This window comes from Quercus robur, chromosome 2 (genome assembly GCF_932294415.1).
Source record: "Quercus robur chromosome 2, dhQueRobu3.1, whole genome shotgun sequence".
Lineage (NCBI taxonomy): Eukaryota > Viridiplantae > Streptophyta > Magnoliopsida > Fagales > Fagaceae > Quercus > Quercus robur.
The window spans coordinates 39,056,954-39,071,258 of record NC_065535.1 but is presented as its reverse complement, the minus strand read 5'-3'; positions in this window follow the sequence as shown (position 1 = coordinate 39,071,258).

The window sequence follows — 14,305 nt, the reverse complement described above, 5'->3', positions numbered from 1 at the left end:
CCTACAACATGAAACTCAATCCGGGAAAGTGCGCATTCGGTGTAACGGCAGGCAAATTCCTAGGATTCATGGTATCTCAAAGGGGGATTGAAGCTAACCCGGACAAAATCCGAGCCATAATGGAGATGGCCCCCCCGAGAAACGTGAAGGAAGTACAGAGCCTTAACGGCAAGGTAGCGGCATTGAATAGATTCGTGTCGAGAGCGACGGACAAGTGTTTACCCTTCTTTCGAACATTGAAAAAGTCATTCGAGTGGACGGACGAGTGTCAGCGAGCCTTCGAGGAATTAAAAACCTATCTATCTTCACCACCTCTACTGAGCCCCTCGCAACCAGGTGAAGAACTCTTCCTCTATTTGGCTGTCTCCACGGTGGCCGTCAGCGCGGCCTTAATCAGAGAGGAGGACAGGGCACAGAAACCTGTGTACTACGCCAGCCGGGCGCTCCGCGGTGCCGAGGAAAGATACCAACCTATAGAGAAACTCGCTTTTGCGTTGGTCACGGCGGCTCGCAAGCTCAAGCTCAAGCCCTACTTTCAAGCCCATACCGTGAACGTAATGACCGACAAGCCCTTGCGAAGGGCACTGAGTAATCCTGAAGCCGCGGGTCGACTAACGCTGTGGGCAATAGAATTGAGTGAGTTTGACATCAAGTACCGTCCACGTGTGGCCATTAAAGGACAAGCTGTAGCCGACTTCATAGCAGAGTTTACGCGTGACGCGGACAAGGGGGCAGAAGAACCCCCCCAGTGGAACATCTACACCGACGGATCATCCAATAAGCGAGTTGGAGGAGCCGGCATAGTATTGCTGTCACCTGAAGGAGACAAGATTGAATGTATGGTCCGTCTCGACTTCCCCATTACCAACAATGAAGCAGAATACGAAGCGGTGGCAGCAGGACTCGACCTAGCCAAAGCCGCCGGAGCTGAAAGTGTGGTCGTGCATTGCGACTCACAAGTCGTGACCAATCAAGTAAACGGAGATTATGAATGCAAAGGGGAAAGGTTGAAGAGATACCTTGATCAAGTAAGGGCGAGAGTCGACGGGCTAAAAGCAATGTTCGTCCAGATCCCTAGGGGAGAAAATGAGCTCGCCGATCAGCTAGCCAAAGCCGCTTCAGCAGAACATATGATGACACCGGGTAATGTACTTTCCTTTGTTCAAATCTTTCCGCTAATAGACCCCGACAACATGCAGGAGATACACTCCGAAAGAAACTGGACTACGCAGATAACTTCATACTTAAAGGACGGGATATTGCCAGAAGAGAAGGAGGCAGTGAGAAAGCTAAAAGTCCAAGCGGCAAGGTTCGTCTTGATAAAAGACATTCTTTACAAGAGAGGTTTCTCCCGTCCTTACCTAAGATGTCTCGGGGTTGAAGAGGCAGACTACGTGATGAGAGAAGTACACGAAGGAATATGCGGGAACCATTCCGGATCGCGCTCGTTAGTGCACAAACTGGTACGAGTTGGGTATTACTGGCCAACCATGCAGAAGGATGCCGAGTCTTACGTTAAAAGCTGCGACAAATGCCAAAGGTTCAGCAATTTCATCGGGCAACCAGCTGAGGAGCTAACCCCTATAACGGCTCCATGGCCGTTCGCTCAGTGGGGACTAGATATCATGGGACCTTTCCCAACGGCGGTAAGGCAGCTGAAGTTCTTGGTAGTGGGTATTGACTACTTCACAAAATGGGTAGAGGCAGAAGCCTTGGCCACCATTACAGAAAAAAACATTAGAAGTTTTGTCTGGCGGTGCATCGTATGCAGGTTCGGTATTCCAAGAGTTCTTGTCTCAGATAACGGGAGGCAGTTCGACAACGGCCACTTCAGGGATTTCTGCACTCAGCTAGGAATAAAAAACCACTACTCATCACCTGCCCATCCTCAGGCTAATGGCCAGGTTGAAGTCACGAACCGATCCCTGTTAAAGATTATCAAGACTCGGCTCGAGGGGGCAAAGGGCATATGGCCCGAAGAATTGCCGAGCATACTATGGGCATACAGGACAACGGCGAGGACTCCGACAGGAGAGACACCATTTCGACTGACATACGGGAGCGAGGCGGTCATCCCAGCAGAAGTTGGACTCACAAGCTACAGGGTTCACAACCATGACGAATGCAGGAATGACGAATCCCTGAGGCTACAGCTGGACCTGATTGATGAGGCTAGGTCGGTGGCGGAGCAAAGGATCGCTAGGTACAAGGATCGCATGTCCAGACATTACAACACCCGGGTCCGACATAGAAACTTCCAAGTTGGAGACCTCGTACTCAGGAAGGTCATGGGTGCAACTAAAGACCCTGCACAGGGAAAACTCGGCCCCAACTGGGAAGGACCTTATAGAGTTACGTCATGGAAAAGGAAAGGAACGTACCACCTGGAGACAACAGATGGAGAGAAGCTGCCACATCCATGGAATGCCGAGCATTTGAGGAAATACTACCAGTAGTGACACGGCAACCAGTTTTTGTTTGAGCTTTTTATAAGTTTCTCTTTTAACTGTCTTTTTGCTACAATTTTGTTGTGCCCTTTTTAAGCCCAAAGGGGGCAGGCACTTTTTCCTTTACACATTTCTATAATCAGATATTACTTTGATCTTCTACTTGGATGTCATTATAATTGTCTACAAAACTAACGGAAACTAAATAAAGCCCACAAGATGGACGGATACAAATGCAGTCCACAAGATGGACGGATGTAAATGCGGTCCACAAGATGGACGGATCTCCCTACATGGACGGACCATCCCACAGGGATGATGACTTAAGTCCACAAGATGGACGGATACAAATGCAGTCCACAAGATGGACGGATCATCGTACGGGGATGATAAGATACTACAGGAATAATCATTCAAGTCCACAAGATGGACGGATGTAAATGCGGTCCACAAGATGGACGGATCGCCCTACATGGGCTATCGCCCTCAATCCGCAAAATTGACGGATACAAAATGTCCACAAGATGAACGGACCATCCCACAGGGATGATGACTCAAGTCCACAAGGTGGAAGGATACAATCGAAAGTCCACAAGACGGACGGATCGTCCTACAAGGACGATAACTGTGAGTCCTTAAATGGACGGACATAAAATAAAGTCCACAAGATGGACGGATCACCCTACAAGGATAGTAGCCAAAGTCCACAAGATGGACGGACCATCCCACAGGGATGATGACTCAAGTCCACAAGGTGGACGGATACAATCGACAGTCCACAAGACGGACGGGTCGTCCTACAAGGACGGTCACTGTGAGTCCTTAAATGGACGGACATAAAATAAAGTCCACAAGGCCGACGGGCCATCCCACAGGGATGATGACATCCTACAGGGATGATAACTCAAGACCACAAGGTGGACGGAAATAATGGAAGAACATGCAAGCGAAGTGGACGGACCACTGACTACGTTAAAATTTTTACAAGTCCATTAAATAGGCATTACGTTTAAAAAGTGATGCACAACGCCATAAAGTGGACGGGTCCTCATAATGACACTCTAAAAATAGACGGAAAAGGAAAATCCTCACGGATGTAAATGCTCAATCAACACAAGATAACAAGTCTGCAATGTGGACGGAGTATCACAGATAAACAAATATTCTCACAAAAATCCTTCCTCAAGAAGGAGGACGGACCTTTAAACAAAATACCAAACAATGATAAAAAGCATATATGAACATTAAGCCAAAAGCCCCAAAGGCAAGTGTTTAATACAATTAAAGAGGACGGATTGTCCTGAAATGTCAATAAAAAAAAAAAAAAAAAAAAAAAAAAAAGAGAGGACGGATTGTTCTCAAAATGAATTACATAGACATTAATCTTCCTTTTGTTCAGCAACTTGGACATCCTTCGACGGGACGGACTCTCCGTCTCCTTGAGCAGCGCCTTCGCCAAAGAGGTCCTCTGTATTTTCGGAGGCGACGGGGAGGGCAGAAGTCTGGGCTTGGTCCTCAAGTTTGACCATTGACAAATCCAGCTCTGGATAGGCCTTCTTGACTTGACGGAGAGAATCATCGAAGCCTTGAAGGAAAGAATCTGACAGCTCGCCCAAGCAGGACTCTGAGCATCGGTACTCCTCGACGGCTACCTCTTTAACATGATGGATCTCTTCCTTGAGTTCTTTGATCTCCGCCTCCTTTTTCTCTATGACCGTCAGCGCAGAGGCCGTTTTCTCCTCCAGCTCCTTCCTTGCCTTCTCAGAAAGCTCCAGCTTCTTCTCCATCTTGGACCTCCATTTATGGAGTTGTCCGAGCTCTTCCTCCGTCTGCTCCGCCTTCGCGCGCACTCGGTCCAAGGTACTCTCACGGTTGAGACACCGGTCCAGTAGTCCCTTCATCATGACCAAGGACTGCGAATAGAAAAGAGACCGTCACATAATGTAAATAACAACGAAAAAGAAAAATAAACTTATTTGACGGACATAACCAACCTGAGCGACAGCAAAGAGGCCCGTCTCCCCCATGGCCTCCGTCGAATGGTTTCCAAGATCTTCATAGTCTTCCGCCGTGATGATGGACGACAGCTTCTCCAATGCATACTTGGAGTCGTCGCGGAGAAGGGAAGGAGGTCTCTCTTGCTTACCTTCTGGGGCCGTCATCAATCCTTTACCCGTCCCCTGCTTAGCTGGGGTGACGGTCTTGTTACCCTCAGTCATTAAACCGACCACAGGTTCAAGAGAGACCTTTGGTTGCTTAAATGGACGGTCGGATTTTGATGTCGGTTTCCTCTTAGGGGCTGAAGCCGACACCTTAGGTACCACCTCGCCAGATTCCCTCTTCTTGACGGCTTGGGATTTTATCAAAGCTCTCCTTTTTGCGTCTTCCATCTCTGCAAATAATGACGGATGAAATTAAAACTAGGTAAGGTCAGCTAAATGGCAAAGTAAAGTTGACGGGCTTACGTCTATGAACTCGTTCGTCGTATCTAATTGCCTCTTGGGTGGGCTCAGGACCGTCGCAGTACCAATGTATGGTCCTCGGGTTCACCAACTTAGCCCAAGTCCTTTCCTCCGGCGTAGTTTTCTTGCAAACCTTTTCAAGGAAACTAAACTCCTCAAGGCTGACTTGCGGGCGCCGTCTACCTGCAGAGAGAGACGATCAAGATATACACATAAAAATGGACGGATATGAAAAGCTTTACAAAATTAAGACGGATGCATACACGATTGATTTATCACTGCCCAAGTTGTGTCAACGGGCATGTAATCCGTCTCCCCTGGATGGCTCATCCATCTGTCACCCTCCAAGAAGAAGTAGCGACTCTTCCAGTCTCTATTTGAGTCTGGGGTCTCAAAGATCACCTTCAACAAGGGGCTCCGACTAGGGAAACTATACATCCCCCTTGATCTAGAAATCTCGTCTGGACGGTAACAGTGAAGAAATTCACGGACCGTCAGTTTCCTTTCCCCATCTGACATTGCACCGTAGAGAATCTCCATGGCTATGAAGACCCTCCAGGCGTTAGGGGATATCTGGGTGACGGACAACCCCAGATACTGTAAAAGTTCCCTATGAAGTGTAGAAAGCGGGAATCGAAGTCCAGCCTTCAACGCCTGCTCGTACACTCCGACACCGTCTACCCCTTCATAGTAACACTTCTCCGACACGTATGGTAGACGGATGGAAACATAGTCAGGGATTTGGAAGTTGGTTCTGAAGGTGCTGAAGTGTTTCTCCCTGATGACGGATGTAAACCTATGCACCGTCCACTCTGGCAACATGATGAACTGCCTTAGTCCATCAGCACCTAAAACGGACTCCAGTGCTTGATCCCCGTCGTCATCAGAACCCTCTATTTCAACTATCTCCACATCCTCATTTGTTGAGGATGAAGAGGAGGCAGACGGACTCCTATCTTCGCCGGGGCTCTCTTGGTCTTTATGACCGGACGGGTATACATCCTCGTATTCCGTCCCATCACGAACCACCGACTGGTTACTTGACGCACTAGACATTTCCTACAATTGACAATGAAACCTAAGACCGACGGGTTTGAAAGTGTTGACGGGTATGGAAAGCCTAATAACAATGCATGGACGGAAATGTAACTTGACTATAGTATATTAAAAGCACTTACCAAACTTAGCAGAGGAGAGGTGACGGTTGGTGTAATCAGTAGATGCTCGTCCTCGACGGTTTACTCTGACAAGGTTGACGGTTTCGCTCTGACAAATGATTTCTGAGTGAAAATTGAAAAATGAGAGAGTGAGGCGCCTTATATATATAGAAGGTGCACGGAAGACGAAGCGACGCTTCGATCCTATACAACGACCATTCAGAGAGTGACACGTGGCATGCTTAATAAATGTTGACAACCTGTCAGTACGTACCAACAGATTTGTACCCGTCATTTAACCGTCAACTTGATGAATCTTCCTCTGACGGGTTTATCCATCTGTAACCGTCGTCCTATCTTGCATGAATCCGTCATAAAATAACCGTCATACCCATACGTAAGGATCGTCACCCCATTGATCCTTTGACCTAAAAGGTGACGGACTATTGGGGTGAAGGGGGCAACTGAAGATGGTAAAATATAGAGTTGATGGGCCTACCTTAATGGGCCTGACGGATCGGAACTGGTGGGCCTGCATAAAAATGATCCCCTGCACTTTGAAGGCCCATTGTTGACAGACGTGGTAAGGGCTCATGATCCGAGGTCCATACCGCCTAGAAAGGCCTTAAGAGCCAAAAGTGGGAATCCTTGCTCACCACGCTCAGAGGAATTTGTATTAGAGTCCCACATGGAAAAGATTTGGAAACCAAGAAGAAAAGTCAACCCTTTGCTACTATAAAAGGCCTGCCACCCTCAGAAATCGAGGTACGCTTTAATTGACCCTCTCTAACGCTCTAAGTAAAACAGAAGAATTCTAACTTGACCGTCGGAGAGCCGTTGGCCAGCACCACACCGGTGCTCTCTGAAGGGTTCTTTCGATTGCTTCTGTCGTGCAGGTTCGATTCGAGTCGCGAGTACGGTGTGACCCATTGGTGACAATTTTCGACGTCATCAGAGCTAATAGCATTTCTTCGCCAAAGATTATAAAGAGTAGGGAGAGCATTGTGTGTAGCTTGCCAAATCATGTGTTTTACTTTGTGGGGAACTTGTAAATTCCAAATGCTATTCCACATCAAGTGGTTTCGATCTGGACTTGAGCAAGAGGGTAGCAATTGTTTGTTAGCACCAGCAGGAAGTTTATAGGCATTGCAAGTTGAGAAGGTACCTTGAGGTATGGAGAGCCAAACTTGATTATTTGCAAAATCCTGGTAGCTCACTGAGATGCCAAGGATAATGCTTGCTTCCTGGGGTATGAATTCTTGCTTTACCAAATCAACCTTCCAAGTGTGTGTCTCAGCATTTATTACCATTTCGAACACTAAAAACACACACACACACATATATATATATATTACTATCTTCTAAACAGAATTATCTTTTTCTCAATCAACCTTCTCACTGTCCCCCTCCATTTTCTTTCTCATGTTTATCTTTCTACTACAAAACCACATAATTAAGAATAACGAATTACATTTAAACTTGGCTCAACCTATCTTGCTCCTACCTTAAAGAGGAGATGGAACCAGGAAGAAATACGAATACTCATGATTAGATCACACCTCACCTTGCTTCCATCATTACCCCACCCTCTTTTTTCATGAGAGATTTGTGTCTTGTATTAAAAAAAATGGTAAAATACAAAAACTACCCATAAAATTTAGGCTAAGTCAGATAGTATCAAAACTTTTCAAAAGCATTTAATTTGCTTCCTAAGCGCAAACATCACTTAATATTGTTTGATAATCCCCTCACTCTTCTTGTTGCTTTCTCCATCTTTGGCTACTATTTATTTATCAGTTGTTACTCAAATACTCTCTCATGTGTATAACTAGGGGATTTAAATTCTAGATGTTTCCATTGAAAACACCAAGAGATGTCAACCAATTGAGTTACAAGGCTCTTGCTCCATTATGTTTAAAATTTAATTATTTTTCTTTTTGGATTCTTTTCCATACATGTTTAGAGTAAAATAGACAATTTGCGTATACTAGAGTTTAGAAATATTATGTTCATTAGAAACAGAAATTAGGAAGACAACGAGTTCTTGTTAATCTAATTGTGTGTGTATATGTTTTGAATTTATCTAGACTGATTTATGAACATCATAGTTTGGCCCCCTCAACCCAAAATTCTTGGCCCCGCCACTAATTGGAAGAAAACAAAGGATTTAAAAAAACATGAAACTTTCAAAAAGTGTCAAGTGTTGCTATTGCTTAGGGTGCAAATTGGATATTTTTCAAAAGTCTTGGTAACACTTGACATTAGCACAAATCTCAACGGTGGTTTTGTATTTTACAGAGAGAGAGAGAGAGAGAGATGCTAGTTAAACAAATGTGAAAGGAAGTTTAATAAGATATGGTGAAATTGTATTAATGTTGCAGAATTTGGGAAAAACAGCTAACAATTGTATGCATCCCACAAAAGTTGGGCGTGGACGAAAGAGGGTACCTCTTCCATAGTTCTAAACATGATATTGAAGGAGAGTGCTAGCAACAAGTTGTTGACTACTCACCTAATACTTACTTAACAATTTACAAGACTATTCATGTATATTATTTAAACAAATCACATGACTCATTAAAAAGTCATGTGAGTAAAATTATACATAAATGGCTTCTTCAATCATTTCGTCATATGTTAGAGCAAGATAGTTCCAAATCAGTTTAGAGCCAAAATTTTTCCTTTCAATATTTGTGTTGATTGTTAAAATAATGAGACAAAGAGAGAGAGAGAAAGAAACCCACAATCAATTAAATTTTTATAAATTTTGAATATACAAAACTATATAAATAACCATTAACATTTGTCACTCTAAAAATAACCATTAACATTTACCTGGAAAGAATCTCTTGATTGGACTAAAACATGTTATATGTGCTATATGTGATGTGGTGTATATACACACTTTTGCATTCCTTGTTCTTGAAATATCATTCTATTTCAAAAGAGAAAAAAGGATAATATGGAAAGAACTACATGTTGAAGAACCTGATGCTCAATCTGTTTTCTCAAGAACTCTTTCTCTAGTTTTACTTGAACGTGCTATGCACAGCTCATGATGCGCACCGTTTTGATTGATATTCTGGTGTTTCTTCTTTAAGCCTTAAATGGTGTCGTCTGAAGCAAGAATAAATGTTAGTTACTAATGGCATGAAGATTAGTTATAATTCCACAGTTAACTCCTTGAATCACGACGCATAGTTTGGATCATAATCTATTCTGGTATTGGGAATGATGTGTACCTATAAATAGAGAGCCATAGTTCAGATGTAATTATGCTAGTGAAAACAGTTTTCTTCATCAATAAAATCTTTTCTCTTTATCTCATTCTCTCTCTCTCTCTCTCTCTCTCTCTCTCTCTCTCTCTCTGTGTTCTTCTTCTTAATCTGTTTTCTCAAGAACTCTTTCTCTAGTTTTACTTGATTCTAAGACTAGCATTCATAAAGTTTCACTGTATTACAATTTCATCATGGTATTGAAGCCAATGGCAACTACAAGTTCAACCATGGCTTCGTCTTCAATGGGAACTACAGGTTCAACAATTGCTTCTTCTACATCATCATTGTCCTCTTCAAGTTCTTCAGTGAATGTACTTAATCAACCACTCCTCCTTCTCTCTAATATGGTCAACATGATGACCATAAAGCTGGACAATACAAACTACATAGTTTGGAGGCATCAAATTACTATGGTGCTAGAGACTTATTCACTGTTTGAGTTGATTGAAGAACCACAACTAATCCCTGATAAATATCTCAAAGATCTCTCAGGAGCATACACAACTGTTGTGAATCCTAATTTCTTGGTTTGGAAGTCTAAAGAAAAGGCTTTATTGACCTTCATGAGCTCTACCTTGTCTCTTTCAATTCTAGCACTTAGTGTGGGGTGCTCATCAGCATTAGAAGTCTGGAAGGTTTTGGAGAACAGATTCTCCTCCATTTCAAGGTCACACATTATGAACATTAAGGGTGAGCTTCGTAATATCAAGAAAGGTGTTGATATTGTAGATTTGTACCTGCAAAAGATTAAAGTGGTCAAAGACAAATTGCTAGTTGTAGGAGTAATCGTGGATGATGAGGAGCTACTTCACATTACTCTCAAGGGACTCCCCAAGGAGTACAATGCTTTTAAGTTAGCTATCAGGACCAAGAGTACTCATTTGAGTTTTGATGAGCTTTCAACCATGCTTAACGTAGAAGAAGAGTCCTTGTGTGATGGATCTGAAGTCAAAGATACCATCTTTGCTATGGCAGCAATAGCTAGTCAAAAGCCTAATAACAGTGGCTTGAATCAGTCTTACAACAGAGGAAGGGGCAGAGGTAACTCAAATAATAGAGGGGGCAAAGGTGGTAGAGGATCCAGTGGTCAATCCTCTCAATTTCAATCTCAATTCCCTCATTTCAATCAATTTCAATTTCAGCAAGCTCAATCTAATTCTAATGGTGCTAGGTTAGAAAGACCTATCTGTCAGATTTGTGGAAAGGTTGGTTACTTAGCACTAGATTGCTACCATAGGATGGATTATGCTTATCAGGGAAAGCATCCTCCTACCAAGCTTGCAGCTATGGCCACTGCATCAAATGCTTACTTCACTCAAGATCAACCTTGGCTTGCAGATAGTGCTGCAACAGACCATGTGACATCCGTACTCAACCATCTTAGCTTTCCTAAGCCTTATCAAGGGCAAGATCATATTACTGTGGGCAATGGACAAACTCTTCCTATTACTCATTTAGGTAATGCTTCTATTTCCCTTCCTCACTCCACACTTCATCTAAATGATGTTCCCAGAGTACCTTCTATTGCATCTAATCTTGCCTCAGTACATAAAATCTGTCATGATAACCAATGTTGGTGTATTTTGATGAAAATATCATTTCCATTCAGGCCTTAGTCATGGGGAAAATTCTTTCCCAAGGCAAGAGTGAAGATGGAGTTTACCCCATTTACCCTCAAAAGGCTTCTCAGCTCTCTTTGTCTTCTAAATCATGTAATAGTGTTACTACTAGTTCTGGTTTTAATAAAACTCTTTGGCATTTGAGACTTGGACATCCCTCTGACCAAGTTCTCAAACAGTTGTTTCCTAATGTCATAGTTGATTTCAATAAGTGTACTTCTGTTGATAATTCTTATACACATTGTTTGTATGGAAAAATGCACAACTTACCTTTTCTTAAATCTCAATTTACTGCATTTACTCCTTTTGAGCTTGTTCATTCAAATCTATGGGGTCCTGCACCTATGAACTCCATTAATGGCTTTAAATACTATGTTTTGTTCATTGATCATTTCACAAGGTTTACTTGGATTTATTTGCTCAAATCTAAATCAGAAGTTTTTGATAAATTTGTTCAATTCAAAGCCATGATTGAAAATCAATTCTCTGCTCAGATTAAGACTTTTAGATCAGATGGTGGGGGTGAGGATACCTCTACTAAATTCAAGACTTATCTTTCCCAACAAGGCATTAAATTTCATGTCCATATACTTCTCAACAAAATGGTCTGGTGGAAAGGAAGCACAGACATCTTGTTGAGACCACCATAACACTTTTGTCATAGGCTTCAATGCCTTCCTCTTATTGGTCTTATGCAGTCCTCACTGCATTGACTTTGATCAATTTGCTACCCACTCATGTTCTTGATTTTGATTCTCCCCGGACTAGACTTTATTCTTCACCCCCTGACATCTCTCAACTTAAAGTATTTGGTTGTGCCTGTTATCCTAATCTCAGGTCTTACACTCCTCATAAACTTGCTCCAAGAACCACTGAATGTATCTTTCTAGGTTACCCTATGGGCACTAAAGGTAACCTATGTCTAGACTATGCCAGTAAATACTTATATACTTCCAAACATTTGGTCTTCAATGAAACTAGATTTCCCTTCACATACATCACTTCCACACAATCTTCCTCTCCTTCCTCTTCCTTATCCCTTGATCTCTCTTGGTTCTCCAATCTATCTTGGGTCCTTATTCTACCTCTCAATCTTCTACCACACATGTGTCTACTCCCACCATTATTTCACAATCCCCTATTCCTTCTCTTGAGTCTCAACCTGTTATTTCTTCAGATCACTTACCTTCCTCAGCTCCTTTTGTTTTTGATATTCCATCTGATACTTTACCTTCATTGGTTTCATCTTTGTTTATCTCTTCATCTGCTCCTATACCTAATTTGCCCTCTTCTCATTCCTTATCTACCAATCATCATCCTATGCAAACCAGGTCCAAGAGTGGCATCTCTAAGCCTAACCCCAAGCTATGTTACAAGGCAGTTTTGGATTACACATTTACTAAACCTCCATCTTATAAAGTTGCTACTAAGTACCCTGAGTGGTGTAAGGCTATGGATGATGAGTTTTAAGCCTTGTAGAGACAACAAACATGGTCTTTGGTTCCTACACCTCCCAATGTGAATCTAATTGGCTACAAATGGGTTTTTAAGTTAAAGTTGAATAGTAATGGCTCTATTTCAAGGTACAAGGCCAAATTGGTGGCTAAAGGCTTCCATCAACAAGCAGGCATTAATTATCATGAGACTTTTAGTCCTGTTATCAAGCCTGCCACTGTGAGACTTGTTATGGCCATTGCAGTTAGTTGCAATTGGAGTTTAAGGCAGCTTGATGTGTGTTAGGGGCAAAAAATTTTCCCTCTCGACAAATGAGATTTATGTTGGGTTGGGGGCCTAAACCGAAACTCGACGTTGGGCTTGATGCACGACCCATAGGCTATCGATGAAGATCCAAAGCATTCACTGTATTTTATGCCTTGGGCTTAGGTTGAGACTAACAAGAATGGCCCATAACCAATCCCTATAGTGGACACGTCAACATGGTTAAAAAAAATACTGTAAGAAATAACCCAGCAATAAAGTGTTTCTGCAAAAAATAGCCCAGCGGTAAAGTGCTTCTGCAGTAAATCAGCTCAACAATAAAATGTCCCAGCAGTAAAATGAGATAAAACATAATAAACTTCCAGCTGTTTGTTATTTCACAGATTGAGGAAAATATCTATATTTTCAGACTCATCATTCATTAGCTCTGGAGAAGAGTCTTCTAGTACAACAATATGAGAGAAAAATTCTATAGTAACAGTTACATTATAACCATCAATAGTAAATGAATAAGTAAATATCATGGGTTCCATTATACCAAATAATGAGGAAAACTTAGCGTGAGATAAAGGGAGAGAGAGAAATCCCAGCTAGCGTAGCAAGATCATTATGGTGCCAAGACATGCTCGTGAATATAGTGAGTAATAAGGAAGATTTCAGGTAGTATGAGTAGTAGGAGAGAGTGTGTATAGTAAAACTGTTGGGGCTTTCTGCTGGGGGTAGATAAGTGTTTATGAGTAGAGTTATGAGGAGTGTTTGTGAGCTAAGAGTTGGGAAACTTAGTTTCTAAACTTGAAACTAAGAACTCAATTACTTTTTCAGAGCTTCAAGAAGGCTTAAATAAAGGGGTTAAGGAAGAGTTTTTTCTTCCTGGTGTATATCTTAGTGTGTTCCTCCCTTTAAAGCATTAATGGAGAGTTCCCTTTATATTTTGGGTTTTAGGGGGTAATTAGCAAATAATCTCTGCTAAATCTTTCTCAATCTTCAAAAAATCCTTAAAGAATTGTTCCTAGGATTTTAGCTAAGAGTGGTAAGCTCAACTTTAGAAAGTTCTTGTTGTTTTGGGTAATAACATCTGGGATTCTGACTTAGTATTGAATGCTAATTGGCCTTGGCCGATGGGATTAAAGCATGCATTAGGCTAAAGATCTTGGTTATGCTGCTAGAATCAAAACTCCCTAGGGCAGATTGTATCACCCCAAGCCAAGTGTCAATCTTGGAGCCCTTGTTGGGAACTCTGCTGGGATCCCCTTGGTGCCCTCCAAACCACATTTCCCTAAGTTTCCCCATTTAAGGTTCATGTGTTTGGTCCATGAACCAGAGAATAAATGTTTTTAGTATGAAAATGAATTGATTTCATGTTGTTTTCAGGAGCTTTAATGGCCTGGTTATGGCTGCTCTTGGTTCTTGACCAGATGAGTTGAAGAAGAAAGAAGAGATAGTTGGCTGAAGCTTCCCAGCTTTCTATCACGTCACCTTCAACTTTATGTCACATGAGAAATGATGGAATTTCAGCTTGTGAATGAAGGGTTTTACCCCTGATGGACACATGTCCTCTCCTGATCTGATTGGACAAGTTGGGACTTGATGGGAATGGGCTTCAACTGTTTAGTTGTGCTGAAA